General features: G+C 38.7%; 1 long non-coding RNA gene across 1 annotated transcript in view; it reads left to right on the top strand.

The window, feature by feature from the left end:
- LOC113160078 overlaps positions 1–14,781 on the top strand; it is a 65,633-nt gene extending 50,852 nt beyond the window's left edge. The window contains exon 6 of the long non-coding RNA XR_003298663.1: positions 14,163–14,781. This is a non-coding gene — a long non-coding RNA (uncharacterized LOC113160078). The remainder of the gene's footprint in view (positions 1–14,162) is intronic.
- The last annotated feature ends 293 nt before the right edge of the window (positions 14,782–15,074 follow it).

The raw sequence follows: 15,074 nt of genomic DNA, 5'->3' as shown, positions 1-15,074 counted from the left end.
TGAAAATCAGCAGTGTAAATAACGGCTCGTGCCTCATTGCTGAATTAATATGCAATACTTAAGTTTTTGTGCTGATTAAAAGGCCGTGGCATGTGATGAGCTATCAAAACAAGAAATAAAATACTGGGATTAAAATTCCGATTTTAATTGGACAGATGAAAGGGGCAATTAGTTGCAGTTGTGTAAAGTCTTTTTTTTCAAGTCATCTTGTCCTCATTTATCATAGGATATGAATGCATTTAAAGCATATGCTTTTTTCTTTCTTCATTTTTAACATTTAAGTTACTATTTATTTGTACTTATTTTAATGGCTTATATAAAACCATGCTGTAGAGGTCAAACAATACTGCTTCTGTTGTAAAACTGCACAAATGACTAGATTTGCCTTTTTTTCCATTTTAAAGTGAGAGACCCAGAACATTCTGCTATTCTAAAGCAACAGTAAAACTTTATTAGAAGTTGTTAGCATTTAATACAGATATCTAATGAATTGTTTGTAAAGTCTAAATGTTGTTTTAAGTGGAATTGTTAATGAAAAGCATGTGCAAACTATTAGAATTTCTGCAAATGATAACTTATTACATACAACTTAGCTTTGCAGCCATTCGCTATCCATTCCAAAGGACTTGTAGTTGTTAAATACATAAATAAACGCTTATACTTGCTTATTGATTGAACATAGCACATATGCTTTATCTCTTAGTGTGAGCAGTTATTTTAGATGCTCACTTGCAAGACAAGCTGTTAAATGTATTAACAGGAAAAATCCTGGAGGACAAATAGAAAGGGAAGGTGGTGCTCCAGTAACTGCAGGTTGATCTTTGATTGTGTGTTTGTGAGCATGTAAAGTCAGATGTTTTTGTTGGTTTGTAATTTATTTACTAAGGGGTGCATGCTTTGAAATGTATGCCTCAGAGTCTTTGGAGTTTTTCACAGCATGAATGCTTTTATAGCTGTTTTGTTTGGTGTGTTCTTATTTACTGTGTTTATTGGGACGTTTGTTTGTTCCTTAAATCCAAGACAATATTCTGCTATGGTATACAGCCTTGTAAACTATTTATCAAGTTCCATATACTTCCATATAAGAATGTTGCGAGAAACGTTACCAATTTAACTTTATGGGCTTTGCAGAGTCTATTTGTAGCTCTCCTGCATTCTGTTGCTCTGCTATCGTGAGCCGTGTCTTTCGCATTTATTGGATCTTCACTGATGTAAAATATTAGAAATGTTGCTCAGTATAATGCAAGTTAAGTCAATAACACTTCGAACTTCATCTTCCAAAATCACGCTTCTTTAAACCAGTTCCAATGAAAACTGAAGATTATATCCCTCATTGAGGTTGGATGTGTTGCAAGAATTGAGTGTTTGTGCTTCGCAAGAGTTTGTACTTGTCTTAAAAAATAACAAAAATACAGATTCAATAGGACTCATCTACTGTTAGTGATCTCAGGAGCACTTGCAGTGTTAATAGAATCACAGATTGCTGGTGGATATAAAAAAACCTGTTGTAACCTTTTCACTCTCCTCAATACCTTCTGCACATTTATCTATAGCTGTTAGGAGTAATAGTATATATATATATATATATGTATATATATATATATATATATATATATATATCCAGTTTCAAACATGTTGGCACCTAAGTGGCAGGGCTGCAGTGTTAAAGGAGATGTTTCCTGCTATGGAAAGAGGGGGGGAGATGACCAATAGTGTTGTTCTGTTATTGCACTGACCTTACTCATCAGTCAGAAATCCAAGTTTTGACACTTACCAAGATTAAAGGGCTGTTGCTGGCGAGTCTTGTGCCAAGAGGCTTCTTTCTGCTGTGCATATTAATATACTGTATGTTACAAGGAGGCTCATCATTCATCATGAAGGGCAGGATGGATACTCCTGAGCCACACCAGGCACGGTTCCAGTCAATATGCGTGCAGGAACATACTGTCATCAAAGACAGTGCAGTGGTAGACCGCCGAAATGACTGAAGTAGGATGTAACACTTTTTAAAAATCAACCAGGAACTCAATTGTAAAAGTTTATTTAAAGGAAAAACAACATGAGTTTAATTGAAATATTTTGAATGAATAAATAGGTAAATCCATATATTTTACTTTGTTACTACTTTATCTCCACACACAGGTTATTCCAAAAGTAAAGCTTTACTTATTGTTAGTAGAATATTTGCATGTTGCCTACAGACATATTTTTCTAGCATAAAGAAAAATCCAATAAAAGTAACCAGAATGTCACAGCTGCCACTTTCAGGCTACGTCAAGAACAAACTTTTCATCCTGATTCCACTCTTCTGCATTTAGGTGTGTTCACTGCGTTTTTCTCCGCCCTCTTTTGGGATTTTGACTTAGGCAAGACATCTGTTTATCTGAACAAGGAGCAGAACTTGAGCAGAGCCATGTTTGCATTCAGGTTGTGTCTTTAAAAATCTCAAGGAAGTCAGAGGTAACAATGAATCTAGCTGCTGTATTTCACTTTGATCTGCTGCACCAACCACATAATGAGAGTCATATTAAGTTGAATGTGCACCTAGCACAGTTAATTATTTACCTGTAATTACCTTTTGAGTGTTATTATATTGACATTTGTAATTTTAGTCAAGGTTGCATTAAGTTAAAGAAGTATAAGTAAAATGTGTATTAATTGACATGGATATGTAAAGTGTGCAGTATGTTTATTACATTTCTTTTTCAGATATTAATACTTTCAGCTGACATCACTCGCCACGCTGCTCATCAGAAGTGAGCAAACAAAATCCACTACAGAAAACTTACCGCATACTGCTGCTTCACGCCAGTGAATAGCGCTGTTTTGCAAGGGGCGGGGGCTCTCCAAATTGAGATGGAGCCACATAATAAGTCCCCAGTTAGACAAAAATATGTGCAACATAACATGCATGTTTAGTGATGTCAGCGACAGCGCATTCTGAGTTGGCACCTCGTCCTGAGCAGTGTATTTTATGCCTTTACCAGCACTTAGAGTAACTTAATTCTTGTGCAGAGACTGTGATTTAGTCTTTTTTGAGTGTACAGGGACATGTTTATGGGCTAATAGGCCTTTGTTAGTAGTACTCTATTTATTTAATACAATTGTAGTGTGAACAGAAGGAATAATAAACAGGCTGACTAAACATACGATTCTTCTTTTGGGCTGAGAAAACCCTGTGTAAGGACACAAAAGGGGGAACGTTTCCACTGCGGAAAGTAAATTCTTTTGAAGTGGAACTAATCATCTGAGGGATGGTTTTCGTTGTCCTAACAACGCAGCTGAATTGGAATGAGCCTTCTTTTTTGTGGAAGATATGTTTTCTTTTTTTCATTCAGAACTGATGATGATAGTAGTTTCACGCCCTGTCCACCCACATTGTCCGTCCAAACTTCTTTGCAGATAAGTCTTTACTTGGAGACGCTGAACACATGGCGGGTGACTCTTGGACTGTGACGTCAGCCCCTCTCCTCTGTCTCCCAGTCTTTGCGATTTTTAATACCGTTAGAATGAAAAGGGAATCTCTCAGCAAATCCTCTTCAATAACAGTTCTTTCTTACAGTGTGAAAAGATCAAGACTTTTAATCTACTCCTGTGTCATAATGTACCAGTCACTCTTGAGATTATTCTGCTTTTATGTTCAGCGTTTTGGTTGCTTTTAAGAAAACTAAGAGTTGAACATGTACAGTATTCAGTTTTATGCTAATTTAAAACTATGCATGCATTAAAACAGTGCCCATTTTTAAAAACTAATGTGGAAACAAAACAGTTGAAATATTCTGTAATGAATGGCTTTAATAACCTTGTTTCTTTTTTATATTGCAATATATTGAATGCAGTAATTAAAGCTGTTTTTAAACGCTGGTGTATTTACATTTCTCCAGTGAAACACCAGAGCTAATGCATCTTGTTTTTATCCCCTCTAAATTTTGAAAAGCTATGCAGCTTTAAGTTGTATTTATTAATTTACTGACATTAATGGACTCAAAATAGTTGAAGATGTATAGTTTTTTATTTTCTTATCTTGTTTTTTAAACTCCCAGACTAGAATTACATTAAAAAAAAAAAAAGAAAAATACAATAAGGGACCACATTATTTTACATATATTACATGTTATGAATATATCTAAATTAAGTCAGTGTAGAGCAAAATAAACTGCTATTTATGAAGCTTAGCCATTCATTTATAATGAATAAGGTGAACTGTTCTTTCCATACATGTCCACATTACTAGCTCTATTAGTTTGTAAAAGTTGCAGGAGGCCGTCTATAATGTCCTTTCTTAAAGACAGTATATGACGTTTACAAAACTAAGTGAGCAATTATTGGCTGGAATGATGAGGTCTCTGCATGTGACAACTCCTTTGTCTAAAGCCGAGGGGCTTCAACTACACCTCCCTCTGGGAAATGAAAAAGGTAACTCTGGCCGTCTGACCTCAGGCCGAGAGAATTCCAATCTTTTACCGTTACTAAATCTTCATTCTCACACAGGCTCTACTGCTTCGTCTCTCTTGTCTTATAAACTGACGGCCTTTTTGCTAGTCCTAGAGTCATCCAGCCGTTTTATTGTCTCTGTGGGGGTACAGAGTTCAGGCAGCAGTCATCTCCAAAACAGACGGGAACTGTTCGGGGAAGCGTCTTGGCTACTGTGCTAACTTATCATCTGGACCTGTCGAGGCTTTGAGGGAGCTCAAAACAAACATAGGGTGGAGTCTGCATTGTAAACTAATTGTTGATTTTAGTGCACAGTTCATTACACAAATAAAGAAATTATTTTGTTGCTAGTTTTATAAATAATTACTTCTTATCTCCAAAGACTAAATAAACCATAAATTAAGATTTAACCTTTATCAGATGTTTTTTGTCAGCCTCCAGAAGCTTTTTTACCTGTCATACAGTAACATGGCTCAAAGCTGCACTACTACATGTTTCATGTGTATGAAAACTTCTAATGGCTATTTAAGCCTGCATTATTCATACATTCTCTCATAGACATTTTATAAATTGCGCTTTGCTGCAAAGAACACTGTCAGAGATTTAGTTTGTTTTAAAATAGTAAAATCTTGTCCACGATATTTCAAACATTTTTACGCTCTTCCAGGATAGCAGTCTGTTGGTGGTTAAGTCATGAATGTAGCCAGTGATTTGGCAGATTAGAGCCACTTTGAGTCTGTGCTGATAACTATACTGAAGTATTTGTGTTAGTGAGAGGCAGGTGGCAGCCAAATGAACAAAGTTGTTCTCAGTCAAAGACCAATTCAAGCAGAGTACAGTACTCGGCAGTCATAAATCTGCATTCTGTTCCGTTAATGCTGCAGCTTTCTTTTCACACATCAATTAAAGTGTATTTAGACCACTGATGCAGGATTTGGCAGGAGTGTATTCACAGGGATGTCACGCAGGGGTGAATTTCTAGTTGCAGTGACAGGACAAGACAACTGTGTCTTCCTCAGCTGAAGACAAAGACAGCAGGATTAACCTTGACTTTTTTTTTTCTTTTTTTTTTTTAATGGTGAAACAAATCTTGAATGTGTTTCGTCTCGTCACTGTGTGCAACTGCTGTACGTTGCGTGTTCTCTGCTCAGGATTTACTAGCGCACACACTGTACTGACTGGAGCAGGTTAAAGCAGGACACAGCAGATAAGCTCGTGGCAGATTTGAATGTAGGCCATTTTTAGTTTGTGTTGGTTAGAAGAAATTCAGCTCTTCAGAGGATACAAACTTAGAATGCTGAAGAAGCCTCGTTTCTTCTTTCCAGCTAGAAACTGCCTCTTTTAAAGCCAAAGGATCGCACACTGTATTCTAAACATGGATGAGGAGGCTGATCGAGAAATCTAAAATGGTTAGCAATAGCACTACCCAGGACGTTTTCTCAACAATGCAATTGATCAGTTGTGTTGTATTCTCTTCAGGTCCTTGGCTTTGTAGTATTTTTGTCATTTTTACATGCCATGTGGTAGCTGGTTGCCATTGTCATCACGGCAGACTGGGAGCCGGGGAGAGGACGCCAGAGCTGTGCCAATTGGCTCAAGTAGTGAAAACACAAGGCAGACACAGCACGATTCTAATCTTCATCATTCCAGACATGAAGGTCACTTTTGTGGCGATGGCAGTTTTTATGTGTCCCATTAGTCACAAGACAGATTCCCTGTATTACAGTATGTATCGTTCTTAAAAACTATCTATCTAATTAGACCACAACTCACACTGTGTTTTATCACTTGTGCTTTTAACTGAGTTGAGCACACTGTTTTGCCTGTAATGTATAATGTTGATTTTTATCTTAAATTAAGTCAAATTTATTCAGACGAGGTTGTGTAACACTGGGAGAGCCAGGGGCACTCCAGTGATCAAGTAAACAGGCATAGCACAGGTCTATTATTGGGATGTAAGCTGCAATCAGAAACGATACATAATTACATATCTTACTTTTAACATTTTCTCTATCTCTCGTTTGCAGAATTATGTAACGACACCAGCAGAAGTCAGAGTTTTGGTTCATGCGAGGCTGTTAACGATCATTTGTTTACAGAGTTCAAAATATGCACCTATTATGATAAACTAAACAAGCTCTTGCTGCATTTGCGGTAGCTTACATTAAATGAAACCCGCCTGTACCTTAAGTTATCATATAGCTTTGTCGGATTTAATGCAGCTCTCCAGCCTGTGGATCTATTCTCCTGGTAGTGCTTTGCTTGGTAGACAATAGTCCTGCAAATATCAGGGGCCAAGTCATTATCTTCTGCTCAGCAGGTGTAGACATTATTGGAGCGTTGAACTAATGATATGTAATGAGCTCTCTGTGACACATGTCTAGCCACCCGTACTATCATGGGGCCCATTAATAGATATCAGCAACATAATTACCTTTGTTGTAAGGCCAAACCTAAGCTTATAAATATATGAAGCCTTATATAAGTTGTGTGTGCAGTTTCCCATAATGTGTGTTCCTGCACTGGGCCGGAAAGTGCATCAATCTTGTTTTATGGTTGTTTGGTGAATTTAGTTGGTGTTTATAACCGCAGCTATGCATACCATCATAGCACTGATACTATGCATGCACGCTACTGACAGGTGCCCTTTCAAAGCGTGCACATGTATAGTCGTCTGTTGACTACCTTTCTCTATTAAACACAAAGAAAATAATTCAATGACAAACAGAGTGATGAATCATTATTTGTTGTGTTTTCTGTGTACTAAGTAAATTGAAAGCCCCGGACACAAATACATGGCTGTCTTAAAAATTTATATTGGAAATGGTTTTGATGTTGTACCCCACTGCAAACACTTTCAGCCTTGTGCAGGTTTCCTAGCAACAGCAAACAAAGGCAGGGCCCATCTCAAGTTTCCCGTGGAGCGGCCAGTCCGGCGTGCCTTTGATCTTGACTGGGAAAATAGCTGAGTGGGCACTACTCGCATTTGTCTTTCATTTACTCCAGCCCCCCCTTCCAAAATGTTCCCTGAAACAGCCAAATCTTCATCTGTCCCCAGCTACCAATACCCCTCCTGGATAATCAACCATAGCAAGGCAAGTCATTGAAGTACTACAAAGTTTAGTTAAAATTGGATGGTGTCGTTTTGGAGCGTAGTTGCTACCTTTAGTGGGCTAACACTTGTGCTTCCTCTGTGCAGAGAAATGACTGTAAACCAAGATGATGTTTAATCCTTTGTTTCCATTGTCTCAAAGTAGTCTCACTGCAGAATTTATCAACACGAGTCCCAGGACTAAAGGCATAAATCACCATCAACACTGCTTTTAGAAGTGTGTTCAGCTTTATAAAGTTGTACCAAACTTCCATAAAAGACCCATTGCCCATAGAAAACTGGGCACACATCTGACTTAATGTGGACTTTGAAAGTGGCTGAGCGTGCTCTTATTTATGTTCTACATCACAAATCTAGGCTTCGCACAAAAAAGAATATTTAGAGCTCGATTCTCGGTTTTTAAGAATACTTTCGAAGTAAGTCCCAGCCAGGAATCAAAATATAAATAACTCCCTCAGACGATGCATAATCACTACGAAAGATAGATAGGGCAATGTATCTTAGGGCTATTGAATGTTATCTTACTCCAGTGCTCTGCTCTGCTTTCATCCAAAACAGCTCAGACAGCTCAGGAGATTAAACAAATTGAAGTGTTACACACTGTTTTGGTGTAATTTACTGTAATTGATGTTTCTATCTAGTGCAGAGGCCTTCTAAAGCAATTGCTTGTGTTTGTAGGAAGACATGCAGCCCAGTGGGGTGTATTGACTCAGGCTGTTGACTAATACTGCTCTATTGGCATGTTTTAATGCTCTCCCATTGTCTGACTAATAGACTCCTCTGTAAAGCTAAAAGCACACCTTCCACACAGCTGAAATGAGGATCAGAGTACGTTTTAGACTTTTCTTTACTCTGGGACAACAACCTGAAAGTAAACAGTTTATCTTTAGGTGTGAAGTGGTCAACATAAGTTTTAACCTGGTTTATAAGTCTGCAAAATATGACTGGATTTTAGTCACATCTGAACCTTAAAGTGCTGAAAGAAACCTGCTACATGTGTTAATAACCCAATATTTCCAAATGAGTGTAGGTCAGTGTGAGTGTTTCAGCATAATCTGATTCCATATTCACCAAATTCTACAATGGTAGCAGTAATTTAAAGTACTTCCACTTTATATAAGTAAAAGTAGCAATAACACAAGTTATAGTCCTGCATAAAATGTATGTTACTATTATTAGGTATTAATGATGAAATTGACCTGAGGTATAAAAGTAAAAGTGTTCATTATGCAGAAAATTTACTCCTGCAAGTGAAATAAAAAAAATCATGCCAATACATAGTTAATATTAATGTATTAAAGTGTTAAATACATATTCACATAGCAGCCAGCAGAGGAGGAGCTGATTTAAACAACTTTATTATTCTGTTGGGGACATAACAGTGCATAACACATAATACATAACAATATTTTATCGAGTCATCATATGTTTTATGCATAAAAACTGTTAAATAAACCACTGACTATAGCTGTTAAACAAGTGTATTTAAATTAAAAATTGCAATATTTTCCTCTGAAATGTAGCAGAAGTATAATGATGCACAAACTAGAAACATTCAACAAGTACAGTGTACCACAGTATGTTCAATATCCTGGATCGTGCATGTGCTTCGTATACAGTACAAAGTTTGAGGAGGTATTCTGCTGTATTGATGATGAGAAGCATAATGGATTAGAAAAATCTGACCTAAAAAACTACATCATTTAAAATGTAGTACCAGTAGATAGTAACAGGAAGAGACAGTACAGTGAATCAATCATTTCCTTTACACAATTCTTTGACTTGAGGACAAACTTATGAGGGAAGTTCATGCAGCAAACAACAAATTACAAGAAGTTACTGAATCTTTTATGAGGTGACACATTTCTTATTGAAAGCGGTGCTGCTTTAAAAAGCTCAGGACAAAGCGTGTAGAACCTCAGGTTAGGATAATTCTACTAAAGTATTGTTCCAAAAGTAAAAAAAATTAACACTGACACTCAGCACATTTAACGATGAGCATATTATATTCCAAATAGTGCCCCCCTCCTCGGAGCCAGCTAGCTTTTGTTGCCTTTTCATGAAATGTCAACTACAATTTTGCGGATATATATTGCTTCTCTCTAGAAGTGCATGTAAACACAAAACCTGCAATTAATCACAATTTCTGCAAAATATTTTACATGACAGTGTTTTGTTAGCTCCATTCTCTATCTGTGCTATTTGTGTATTTAAATTTATTTTTTTCTTCTCGTTGGAAAGAAGAAAACCCATATTTCATCTGTTACACTGATGCTTGTTTATGAGGAAGCTGGATCCTATTTTGGTTTGTCAAAGCTAAGCAACAGAAGAGCAGGTTTTTAAATTCTTTCAAGATCCTTTTATGAAAGCAACCAAAGTTTGTGTTGTTACATATAACAACTGTGGAAAAAAAGCTGTCCCACCTCTGCCTTCAGCTGCCTGTTTTCCACTTTACACACGGAGAAGTCTTTCCTTCATTACCTCACAATAGTCATTGCTAGATTTTTTCATTTCACAACAGCAGACCTGAACCAGGAGGGAACGCTGTGACCAGCAAAGACATAGGGTGATAAACAAATAGGTTGTGATCTAGTAGAAGGAAAATGAATTCAGATAAGCAAACAGTCTCGTGACCTAAAAAGCCCAAAAATATTTTCTTTTACTTCTCACCTTTCCTAACTTGAAGTGTTTTTGGGGAAGAAAAAAACATGTTTGAAGCAAATTTTGATTTTCCTTTACCAAAAGCGCAACCCAGAACCCTTTTTTAGTGTATTTATTTATAGCATATTTATGATTCTGAATACTGAGCAGTGTTATAGCATCAAGTGTCATCACATTACTCCTGACAAAAAAAAAAAAAAAGCATGTCTTCATGCTTGTCTGCACCAAACCCCATACAGAGTTGTATCCTTCTGATAACAACATTGTTGGGGTGGAGAGTATATTAATATCCTTCTGAGCCACAAGCATGTACATTTACTGTCACCTTAATTCATCCGTTTATGTGCTTACCAAATATAGGTGTCCTCAGATGTACTTCATACCAGAGCTATTTTAATATTTAGCAGTGCTACAACAAGAATCTATGAATCTTTTTTTCTTATTACATTTTGATATTTTACATTTTCTAAATATTTTCTGTCTCAGTATAACTTCCAGCCACTAGTACTCAGGGCAATGATTTAAAGCAAAGATATGAGCAAAGATTTTGTCTTTCTGCCACTGAAACAAGTTCTTGTTCTGAACTGTTGTAGCAATAAGCCTCTGAGACTTCTGTCTGCATCCAAGTGAGAGTGGGAGTGAATTAAACCTTTTTTTTTTTTTTTTGTTTTCAGAACAATAAATAATTTGAAATGCTGTTCCTGTCAGCCGCAGACCTCAACTCACCACTATTACCTACTTTATACTGGAGACAAAGCCTCATATAGACTCGGAGGCAGCAATCTGAGAGATATACTGAGAGGAGAGGTTTGAGACAGTGCACATTTTACTCGTGCAGAGTTATCTGCACTTTTATTATGTATCATAATGTGAGTGCTGAGCATTTCAGTGGCTACTACAGCTATTGATTTGGGCTTCACTTCTCGGACTTGTTCCTTCACTCTTTCACTCGTTCCTTGTTCTGATGTGAAGCCTAAGTAGGTCCATATGGCAAGATTGAAATTATGGCAAAACATGCATTAGTAAATTTGCTGAGACTGACATTTATCTGCATTTTTAAAAATGTGAATTTAACACACGATCTGCTAGTTGTCAGTCCTACATAACCAAATATGTTCCCACCAACTCTTAAGCGATTTAGTTTTATTATAGTTTATTGATGCACTTTCCTTCTTTCCTGGAGTTCTCTGGGACGTAGGCTGCTATACTATATATTTTCACACATCACTGAAGCGAACAGTGTTTCATACTGCTGAATATTTTTCACCTGTAGACCACTGTCTTTGAGATCAGCCTCCATTTCGAATGTTTTCCACTGGAATCTCAGAGTATATAAAGAACACGCAAAGCTGGTGTGGCTATTTAGAGAGATGCCAAAACATGTTACACCATCTCAATCTGTGTCAGCCTATATGCTATGTACACTTGGAAGAAGTCAGTGTCTGTTTGTGCCATATAGAATTATCACCTCTTAACTATATGACATTTCTGGAGAGAAAAAACAATCATGGCACAGACGGAGTGGGGGTGGGGTGGCATTTGTCAGTGCTCTCATTGGGGTTCAAAAGTAGAATGTAAAATGTCTGTCTTTGTCTAATTCAACACGTTTTATTTTTATAACTGAGAAATCTGTTCAGGGACCCCAACATTTTTTCCAACTGTCAGGGTGTCATTTGTCAGAAAAAAAGTGAAACTGAATTCCCACCCCCAGTCCTTCTGTATGTTGTGAGGTTATAGCTATTTCAGACATGCAAGGTGGCGTATGGAACGCACAACGTGGACGTGGAGACCTGTCACCTCAAAAACACACGCTTCATGGTCACCTAACCCTGCAAAGAGCATTTTGGCCGATCTCTCGACCACCTCTTGACACTGTTATGCTCTAGCCTCATCCTCCATCACTAAACGATGGCTTTTAAGGAGCCAAACCCGTTGGACTAGAGAGAATTGTCCCTCCTGATTGAGACGTTAACCTTCAGGGCAACCTCTTGCTCTTCAGTATCTCATTTTTTTTCTTCCCTCTTCTTCTCCTCCTCCTGCTTCTTCCTCTATCCCTTTTCCCCTGGTCTCCCTTCGCCAGCAGCCTGCACAGCGAGGCCGTCAACCCATTAGTGAGTCCCAGCACTGATAATGAAGCCACAGAGGTGGTCTGAGCCTGTGTGGTGCAGAAGCTGGAGCACCGGAGGAAGGTAGATTAGGATAATTACCTGGCCATGGGGGCACGATGAGAAAGATGTCTCACTTCCTGCGAGGCTGGATCGGTGAAGAAGCACAGTATAATAAGGTGCGACACCCTTTTGCTGAGAAAGGAAAGAATAAAGCAAAATTGAAAAATTAGTTCCAATAATTTTTAATGAGTAAAATGTGAAATAGCACATAGTGAAGTGTGTGGTTGTAGCGGTTGCCCATTTTCTTTGCTGGTGCTCTCCACATCCCTCGTGTATGTATGTATTTGTTGTTTATGCGGCTGTAGTTTATGTGGCTCTACACATACTGTAAGTCCTAAATATCCACACTCACAGAGACTTTGAAGAGCCTATGAGGTCAGGTTTTAAATTATGGTCTGCACTCACACCGGGCGTTCTCTCCCCACTCCTGTAAATCCATTTTCCACACAATGCATTTCAAATCAAAGCTGCGTCACCATAACACGCCTTAGGAAACATTAAGCCATAGTGCGTTACTTTCATGTATGATAGCATAGCCCCTGTATGCTTTGATGTGCTCACTTTTTTTAATGCTTTATTAATAATAACACACTAGCTTCTTCTCTCACCAGCGTCAGCTTCTGGTGCTCCTTTCTCTCCTCCTGAACTACATCCCTCACTTCTTCCATGCCTCAGCTCCTTCATCCCTCCCCAGGCCCTGAGCCTTGTGTCAGGATTGGCCTGTTTGTGTTTGGGAGGGGGATTAGCGAGAATGACATGGGCCTCAAGATGAAGAGAGTGACAAAGACCTATCAGAGGCCAGAGAGTACAGAGCGCTGCATCACCATTGGTTGCTCTGGAAATCAGACACGTCTTTATTTCTTCTAGCCATCCTCTCCGAGTGCCCAGCTTTCATTTCCACGTCGGGGAAGGGAAGCAGGGAGAGGAGGAAGAGAGGGCGGGCGGTGGGGGGGAAGGTTCTGTTTGAGTCTCTGTTTGTGCATGTAAGTGTGCATGCGTGCGTGCGTGTGTGTTTGCTTGCATGTTGTGTGCAGTAAACATCTTAAGAGATATAGAGGGATGAGCATGTAGACACGGGTAGCACTCACCTCCTCTATGGCCGAAACACAAATGCTGGAGCAGGCTGCAGATTTTGTGTGTGTGTGTGTGTGTGTGTGTGTGTGTGTGTGTGTGTGTGTGTGTGTGTGTATCATTCTAACAGAACACATTCACTTTGAATGGGAGGCCTCTTTTAGACGTAAAACTTACTTATCATACAGTTTTATCTAAAAATAATGACCAGGTGATTTGCATTGATGTCAAAGGCAAGGTTGTGTTAGGACATATTCTTTCTGATCATTTCAAAGCAGCATTGGCTACTGACTGGATCACATCAGCTTCTCACATTTGAATCACATGTGAGCGACTACCTGCTGGTTTCGTTTTCCGCCCCTTTTTGTTTGTGATCATTTTTTGATGTTTCTTTCCTCGTTCACCTATGGAGAATTATTAATTCTTGAATTTGTTGAATTATCATTTTCAGCCCACCATTTCCGCAGCACGGTTTCACAAGTCATTCATCGGCAATCTGTGGTTGCGCTCTGTAAAAAAATAAAAATATATATATTGATGTACTAAGTAACTGATTTCCATGTCTTTCCAAATGTCCTCTGCAGCTACGTTTCCAGTGACTTTTCATGGACCTGCATATATTTAACCATCTTGGATTGTATTAAATGTATTTACATGTACCATACTGGCACGTACTAACACCAATTATTCAGTGTTATGCAATGTTTTATCCACAGATTTGACAGCATTCTCTGGTGGAGACCCTTTCTAAAGTTTTCATATGAGGATCCTGCCTGTGGAGCTTGTGTTCCAGACTGTTGTCAGTATTTGCCTGATTGTTAGGATGCAGCCAGCTGACTCTGGCTGTCTGAACTATGATTAGACAGAGAGCAGTGGGGCTGGGCCCCAGCCGACTCCACTCTCCTCCTCGTCCATTATAGATCTGTGTGGTCTGCGGGGCCTCTGGGGGCACCTGGCTCCCCTCCCTGCCATCTCTGCCCGAATCGATCAGCGAGGCCGTCCCAGCACAGAGACCAGGGGTCAGCTTCAAAGGCCTCCTGCCCACTTCCTGCCACCTGGTGTTCCATTTTGGACGAAGACTAGGTTTCCTTTCCATTCCCTTCACCCTCCATTGCCCTCCTATGAGCAGGTTAAGGACATGGAGTGTGTACAACTCCTCCTTATGATCTGCTTCAACCTCCTCCTCAATCACCCACACGAGGAGAGGGGGTGAGAAATCAGTCCCATCCAAATACCCACAGTTACGCACCTATTTGATGTCGAACGCTTTGATGTAATTATGGCATAAGAATGCATATCCCTCTACAGGTTAGTCATTTGGTAATGGACTGGCAGTTGCCGATCGAATTTAATTCTGTAATCTAGACTTTAAACTCACTATTAGGCGTTTATATGATATATTTTAATCCTAATACTGTAACATGCTAAAGTTAATGAAGGTTGTTTATTTCTAACTATTTAATTAAATGAACTTTGTGGCTTTCACTTGAAGCATTTTTCAATATTAAATGATCATCAGATCTGCTGTGGTATAAATCTATCTCCTTCTTCCACTGTTGGTCAACTTAACAAATGGCAGGGCTATTGAACGCACATTTCATCTCCATGAGGGCTGTCGGACAATTAGC

The sequence above is a fragment of the Anabas testudineus genome, chromosome 10 (genome assembly GCF_900324465.2).
Source record: "Anabas testudineus chromosome 10, fAnaTes1.2, whole genome shotgun sequence".
NCBI lineage: Eukaryota > Metazoa > Chordata > Actinopteri > Anabantiformes > Anabantidae > Anabas > Anabas testudineus.
This window is presented reverse-complemented; position numbering and strand designations above follow the sequence as displayed.